We start from the raw sequence: 8,618 nt of genomic DNA, 5'->3' as shown, positions 1-8,618 counted from the left end.
CATACTCACCGAAAAACATTCACTCGTTTTACTGAAGCAAAAAATACAGAAAAAATATATAGTAGTGGGGGGTAAGGAGTTAAAATGGGCAAGGGATGGGGTTAAAATGGTAGGAACACGGGGGGGGGGCATCTCCCCCCACCAAACAAACTTTTTGCCTTGCTAAAACGGACCACTCTGGATTTTACTTCTGTAAAATCACATAACTAAAAAAAAAAAAAAACGGGCACTACCATAAATCACAAAAGGCAGATCTGGCACTCGTACAAGAAATCTACATAACACTGGAAAAAATAGCAAAGAGCCAAAGAGATGGCCGGAACGAATCCTTTTACCTGCACGTCCCTCTTCCTTGTCCCAGTACTTACCTTTGAGGTGTCCTGCCATCCCAGAAACTGCTTTTCAGGCCTCCACAGCTCCTAGGAAGTACAACCTCCCACTTAGCCATGAACCCAGAGGTTTTTCCTGTTCCCGCCAGAACCTTCAGGTCTCTTCCTACTGCAGTCTATGAAGGGAGCAACAGCTGGGGAACCTTGGCCTGACTGCTCCCCTGCAGGGCCTTGGTGGTGCCCACCAGACGCAATGCATGGCTGTGGAGTCTGAGAGCAGGCCATGTGTGATGCCGGAGGATCTGCCCGTTTGGATGCTTCCTGAGAGCCACCTTTCGAAGGAACGGGTTCTTTGTCCCCACCAGAGTACAAGGCGAACCCACCAGCACAGGTGGTTCCAGGGCTGTGAGGGTGCGAGTTTGCCTGCAGTAATGCTTAGCGCCCCTCATCCTTGGCCCATGGGAGCGAGGTGGAGCGCACACTCCTCTGGTTAACAAATGGTCCCTCGCTACAGGGCTTAGACTGGTTGAGCATCCCTTGTTGCCGAGCAACAGAGGGGACTCCCATGGGCATCCCAAGTTTAAAAAGGGCATCCTGGCACACGGGTAGCATGCAAACCTCTTACTTGCGTCCTAGAGCATGATGGGGAAATCACTGAGAAAAGGAAGGTGGAATCTTTCTCAAAGCATGCCAAGACCACCGTTTCGGAGGAAGTGGGTTCTGGCTTTTCCAAGAAGGAAACAAGGTTCCCTTTAAGGAATTCATGGCTGGCTGTAAACAGGGGACTGGAAAGTCGAAGACTGACCCCTCCTTCCTCTTCCAGCTCTTCCTCTACTTCAAGCACCTCTGATCGGACAGTTCTCTTTTCCTCGCAGGATGAGGAGAATGCCACTGGGCAGTACCTGGACAGGGAGGAGGTTCAGCTGGTCTTTGAAGAGATTTACCTGTCCATGGGTTTCAAGGAGAGCAGTCGTCAGTGGAACAGTCCTTGGACCCCACGATTCGAGCAAAAACATACCCCCAAATTGGGACTCTCTTTGATCTTGGAAATCCGCAGACGTTCCTCCATTTCCCTGGGGAGGCACCTGTATGGAGGATAAAGAAGGTGGACTCTGCTCTCAAAAGATATTACGTCTGTTCCCATTTGGCTTTACAGTCCAACACGTATGGGGCCGATGCAGCAAACAGTGCTGGTGGAGTCCAGGAACCTAAAGCTATCACGGAACGACTGTCAAGACCTACAAAGAAATCAGACACTAGATATGTCTGGAGAAAGGCTAGAGGCCGTAGATCTTGGTAAGGGGGTAATCGGTGGGATGCGAGTTAGGGTGAGGTCAGTGGCTTTAACTTTCCTTAACTATTTTTATTTATTTAATGGGTTACAGTTTAGTTAATAAACTTTACACATATATGGCAAAAGTACAATAATGAGATTAAGATTACACAATTAAATAAAATGGCAATGCTAATAACAATAAATAAATCTAGCCTAGACATAATCATACATTCTAAGACCTAAAACAACCTAAATCATCCTAAATCAAGCCCTGTGGATATCACGTCAGAACTCACCAGGATACGAAATGCGGACAATATTTGGAAAAAATAATTATGGGTTAGAATTCGCAATTACAGGATACACAATTACAGAGTAACGCATAGCCCAAAAAAGGGTTCTAGTAAAGGTGTATCCCAACACTACTCCTGAGTGTAGATAATGCCACCTATTCAAATCCTAATGCCCAATTTTCCCTCTATGACCAACCAGATGTTGTATAAAGCAGTTAGAATATGGATATTTTCGGAATTTAGGCAGTGATGCCAAAATAATGCCTTAGAGGTTGCTGCAGAGTCATGCGTATACTTTCCCATATGGTGATGTATTATGCTTGTCATACTACTACATTGAGTCAGGACATGTCTTGCTGTCTCAAGAACTTTATTGATTTTACACAATCTGCAAATCCTTAGTGCCGACAGCATTTGATCTCTCCGGCCCGTGACCCATAGGGTCGGGAGTTGGTCCAGTCTTAATAGGAGTACAAAGCGTCGCAGTCTTTTGCAAGGGCATAAGTTAAGGTAATCTTGCGGTCTCATATATGTGTACAACCTGAATTTCACAAATTCATAACTTTTCAATGCACTGAGGTGGGCGAAATTTTCCAGCCAGTCCCACATATCTATTCGCTTATCTAGGGCTCTCTGAACTTGCCTGGTGTAGTCCCCTTCGCGATACGTCCATCCTATGTCAGCAAGGTGTCTTAACATTATAGCAGCGGGTGAGAGGGAATTTTGTTTTTTACATATTTCCTTATCCACAGCAATAAATACTGGATTTGTTGTACCACTACGCATTTTAATAAAAAACCCTAGTCTCTTTTTCATCACTATAGCTTTCAATGACGGTATACCCAGCTCTAGGCGTAAAATGGCCATTGGAATTCCTGGGGCGAGCCCCAAGACCCGCCGCCAGAATTTCCCTTCTATTACTTGTAGCCAGCTAAGATCTAGGTCGAACAGGGCCTCTAGTCCGTAGGTCACCATGGGTGTAAAAACCTGCACATAGAGTTGGCGAGTGCCCCATAACGTGAAACCTCCTTGCTTGTTAGTGAAGTTCGCCACCAGCGATGTAACCTGCGCTGCTCGCGTCTTCCGAGAATGTTTGCATATACTATAGTCGCCGCTAGGCTCAAAATCAATACCCATATACTGATAATGTGGGGCGTAAGGGATTATGTTCTTACCCACCATAAGATTTACGCGTGACACTTTTATTGGTAAATCGCAACACCTTAGTCTTATCAAGATTGATAGTAAGGCCATTATGATTCGCATAATCCCACAAAGCAGTGGCCGATCTGCGTAGGCCACTGATTGTGTGATCAAAAATGACCAAGTCATCTGCGTAAGCCAGGACAGTGCATACCAGCTCCCCAATCTTAGGTGGGCAATTTGAGACGGCCGTTATGGCCAATGGTATGTCATGGACAAACAGATTATATACCAAAGGGGCCGTCACACAGCCGTTTCACCCCCCTGTTCTGCAGCACTTGATCAGTCAGGTGTCCCTCTTGGTCTAATTTCAGTCTGACGTATTATAGTGCAGCAATTTAAGGTAATACAGGATGCCTGCTGGACACCCGAGACCGTTAAGTTTAGCCCACAGACGTTCCCTAGGGATGGTGTCGAAAGCTGCTTTAAAATCAATATATAAAGCGTATAAAGGTGGTGCACCTTTATTGCGTGCTTTAGTTCTCAACAGGTTCATGACCATTAAATTGTGACTCGTTGAATAACCCTTCCTAAATCCGCACTGGAAGATGGACAGAATGTTGGCCCTTTCTACCCATGATTGTAATTCGACAAGCAGTAAAGAAGCAAACAATTTACCCGTTGTGTCCAGCATGGAGAGGAGCCGATAATTAGTGGGATCTAGGCGATTGCCCTTTTTAAAAACAGGTATCAATACTGCTGTTTGCCATGAGCTCGGTATTTGCCCCTGTAACATTATGTTCTTAAACAGTATTGCCAATACGCTCGCCCAAAACTCTGGCTGCTTTCTCATAACTATATTGGCTAGACCGTTCGGTCCTGGAGCTCTGGACGGTTTGAGCGTCTTTATCTTGGAAATTATGGCCGCATATGAGATATCAAAGGCCAGATAGGGAGCCATGGTTGTCTGAGGGCCCAATTCGTCTCTCTGTAGTATTGTATTACGGGCTAGTAAAAACTTAACCCATTTCTCAGCTTTAATTGGATTAACCATTTGGCCCTTCGATGACTCCCTAGCATCCCCCAGAAGTGACCAGATACTACGAGTGTTTTTAGAACAAATCGTCTGTACTAATCTCTGGTGAGCCCAGGTATTAACGGCAGATTTTATGTTTTTAATAATAGATCTATATTTATTTTTAATTTTCCTCGCAGCCACTCGTAATACATCAGATGGTCCTAACTTTTTCTTGCTCATACGCAGTTCCCGTCTCAAGTCCCTTTTGGCATCTCTAATATTATTATAAGAGCGAGGCCCACCCTCCGGTCTAAACATGCTAGTGGTCGGAACCAAAGCATGTGTATGAGAGAAGGCTTTTATCCAATTTTCTATTGATTCAATAGACATGGAATGGAAATCGGGTAAGTTTGGCCATTTATCCATCTCGAGTGCCAGTGCTGCCTGATTAATGTTCTTAGCCGACCATCTAATGTTGGAGCCTGATTTATTCGCATAGACTGTGCCCATATTGCACTTGTCGAAAGCTCTCTGTTGTATGTTTAGTATACAGTGGAGAGCTGAATGATCGCTCCATTTATTTAGTGATACAGACATATCTTCCACTAAGAGGAGCATTTTAGGGCACATGAAGATGTAATCAAGGGTACTACTATATAGCCCATTGGACCAAGTATGTTTCCCCGGGTAGTCACTATTCGTATAGCCATTCAGCATTTCCAGATCCCATTCGTCAAGCAGCCGACGCCAACGTGGCCCCTCGATGTCGGTTTTAGTATGTGTTAGGAGATGTTTCTCTCTTAACTTGGGGTTTTGAGGATATTTCCCTGTCTCAGCAGGAATACGACAATTAAAATCACCCACAACAATAACTGCTCGATTACCAGGTAGGACCGACCAGGAGGCCAGTAGTTCATGAAGGGCTTCTTGAATAGGTTCACTAGTTCCCGCATGCGGGGGATTATATATATTTATCAAAAGGAACTTCCCCTTTTCAACCTGTGTTCCATATTCAACCTCTACTGCCAGCATATTATCACAAACATTACATGGTATCTGTCTCGAGGGCAGAGAGCTAATCACACCTATCAAAAGCCCTCCAAATGGTCTCCCTTTATCGCCCTTCTTAGCATAGGATTGATAATTCATGTATCCATCAAGTAATATACTGTCCATTGCCCATGTCTCCTGTAGGCATATCAGGCTATGTTTCACAATAAAGTTAACCGAACCCTCCGGCGTCAACAGATGTGCAAATCCTCTTAACAATGTCAAATTTCAATGTTTAGGCAATACCTCTGGAAGGGATTCCGCGAGCCATTTTAGGACCAACTGAACTATAGTTAATGCAGGAACCCAGCAGAGCCCCAAGTCAAGATGGAGAACTTTATTCTAGCAAGTGATTGGCTAATGGCAGAGTGAGGTAATCTGGAATTTCCTCAAGTGATTCGGAGCTGCGTTTCATCAAGTTTACCCAAGAAAGGTCAAAGCCATGGATGCTCTGGAGGAAAAGTAGAAAAAAGGAAGAGTAAAGATCCTGAGCTTATGCTGAGAAGAAAATGAAACCAGAGGCAAGTGTCATGTTAGAGTTTCAAAGCACTTGTATATAGTCGTTCATACTTCCAACAGTTCATCTCCAGAACAAAGGCTTAGTCGCAAGGCCAATCTACAGGTTTTAGCAGCGTGCGGCACATTTTTGGTCTTGGGCGGTTTCCACGGAAAGCTTCCTTCGCTGAAGGGAGCCTTTGGCATGCGACACTCAGGAGGCCCGTGCTTGGCTTTCTTTAGAAGCCAAGTAAGTGTCCACAGTGCGGTTTCACTAGCCGGAACCTGAAAAGCATAAAGCGCGGTGAGAAGTTTTAAACAAGAGGCCGGTGAAAAAGTAAGCAAGTCAAGGGTATGCACGGGCAGCTCGTCCAAGTGTAAGAAAAACAAAAGGTTTATTAATGCTCAGTGAACACAAATAAAACACTAAGCAAAGGTGCTTATTCTCAAGAAGCGCTGCACATTCTGAAAATGCAAGACCGCGACTTTGCACCTTAAGACACAGTAAATATCACAGGAGATCATGGAGCTAGTCAGCATTGGAACTAGATGACCCTTGATTCCAGCTGGAAAGCAATGATTCAATAAACTTTCAGCTCTGCGAGGAGGCTTTTAGGTAGCAGGGTTTTAAGAGACCTGCGACTACCAAGCTTAAGAATAGTAACTAATAGGGATTACGTATTGTAGACCCTGCCAGATCACAGCAAATCTGGGAGGAAAAAACAAACCGAGGAAGAGGATAGTGGAGTTCCAGAGACAGACAAGATGGGATCGGCGATTTATCCCAATCCCCTTTCCCTCTCAAGCGTCGATCTTGGAAGTGTTTACAATTCACTTGGGGTCACAGTTCCGTGGGAGATTCGACCTCATCCTCTAGAAGCCGGGACCTCACAATGACGGTGCACACTGTTCCCAGATTGGAAGTGACATGCAAAGGCAGGCGGAATGTAGTGTGCGAGGAACTGCTATGGCCATGGGTTCCACCATCTCAGGCAGGTGTCATTTATGCTTCAGGGACTGGAAAGCAGAGGGGTCTCAAGTCAGCAGCACTCTTTTGAGGGACGGAAACTATTAGAGTTCAAGGATGTTAAATACGCAGATGAAATTGCTTAAGGTTCACCGAAAACCTCACATTTCCAGGCCTGGGCATGATCAGAAGAGACCGGTATTCAGGGGCCCATTCAGAAGACCCCAAGTCACAAAAGTCCTGACAATTAAAGCATTATCAGTGGACAGCCAGATGGTTCACTTTTCGCAGATATGGGTCGGATTTGCCTCTGACACTTGGGCAGTTTTTCTGGGGGTATAGACTGGAACTAGTCTCCACCGCTCTGCAGACAGGACTCGGGGGAATGCTAAAGAGACAAGCGATGCACAGCCATCCAGAATCTACATAGGGAAAAAAGCCATCAAGATGCAGAATTCCCTGCCAGGGTGGCGGCTAGCATCTCAACTCCTAGATCGGAAGAAGCCCAACACCTTCATGAAGGCAAGGAGGTTCAAGATGGAAAACTTGCATACGTTCATCCTGGGGATTCTGAAGGGAGATAGACTTACTGTATGCCCAGTACAATGTCCCCATCTTCAGGAACCATCAACGCCTTCCTAGTTTGCAGTAGGCACAGACATTACCAACTAAGAGTCCTCGATCCGGTCTCGAACCAGCACACAGGGTGTTTACGGAGCTGTCGGCTCTCTGCACCTGGAGGGCATACAGCCAGAACACAGTCCTGACCCACCTTCAGAGGGTTTGCCAGGCTGTGACAAGATGGGGCTTCCAGATGAATCTACTGAAACCCCAGTTGATTCAGTCAGTTCACCAGAGCTCAATTGTTCACCAGAGACGGAAGGTTAAGGATACTAAAGGACAGGAGCTTCCAGCTGCAGAACCTATTCTATGGCGTCCTGAGCAAGGGCTGGGGGTCGTCAGGGAGTGGTCTTTTCTAGGCCATAGATTCCCGTCCCCTTGCAATACACACTTCTCCATGCTGTTTGAGGGCCCCTTTGCAAGGGGTTTGAGGGGGGTGGTGGGGTTTGTGGATGCTCTCAACTTGGACTGGCCAAAGACTCTGCTCTATACCCTTCTGCCAATCCCTTTAAGTCACCTGGACGATCGGGGTGGGGGGGGGAGCGATTACTTGTCCTCTGGAACAGCAATTGGCTTCCCCCGAGAGGAAATAAGTTTTTTGCATAGACATTACATTGAACATGCAGGTGACACCCCGCAACCCATCCCCATACATAATGTCACCAACGGCTTTTCCCCAGCAACATTATGGATGGGGACATTACCCAATAGCTCGTCAACCATGAGGTACTGGAGACAGAGGGGACTGCAGGACTTCAGTCTCTCTGCCAGTGTAGTGGGGCAGTCCAGAGGGCCCATAGGTACTCCACCCTTACGATTGGCACAGGGCTAACTTTCTTACATGGTGCGGCAAGAAGGGTCTCCAGGCCCTACATTGTGACATATTGCAGTTCCTCCACAAAGAAACTGACCGTCTACCCTTTGCTCTCAATGGTCTGATATTCTGACTTATCAGGTTTCCGGTTCGCCTCCTTTGGGGGAGGAAGAGATTCTGGTCACTAGACTAAGACTGTCAGTGGATCCGGTGGGTGACCATCCTCTGGTTCTGTCCATGTAAAAGACCCCCTCCCTCCTTTGAGCCCATTAAGGGTGTCGACACTGAAGAGCACCCTTTGCTAGTCTTTCACTAGGTGGTGGGTGAAATTGGAGCCCTCTGTGGTAAACAGCCTTTCTGGTGGTCAGGGGGAGGCCCCCATTCTAAAATTGGATCCTTTTCATCAATAAGGTACGATGCTGTTTCCACTGTTCCCCTAGAGATTATCCTCCTGGCTTTTTTTCCAGACACATGTTCCCAGAAGACACTGTCTGGCATTGCCTGGGTGTTCAGCAGACGGTGTCAGTCCATTAGAAAGAATGTTACTCTGTTAGTCCCTTTTGGCAGCAGGGGCTGTGGCCAGATTGCTTCCACTCCCACCACGAGCAGGTG

Source organism: Ambystoma mexicanum, chromosome 11 (assembly GCF_040938575.1).
Source record: "Ambystoma mexicanum isolate Mex_15411 chromosome 11, UKY_AmexF1_1, whole genome shotgun sequence".
Lineage (NCBI taxonomy): Eukaryota > Metazoa > Chordata > Amphibia > Caudata > Ambystomatidae > Ambystoma > Ambystoma mexicanum.
This window is presented reverse-complemented; position numbering follows the sequence as displayed.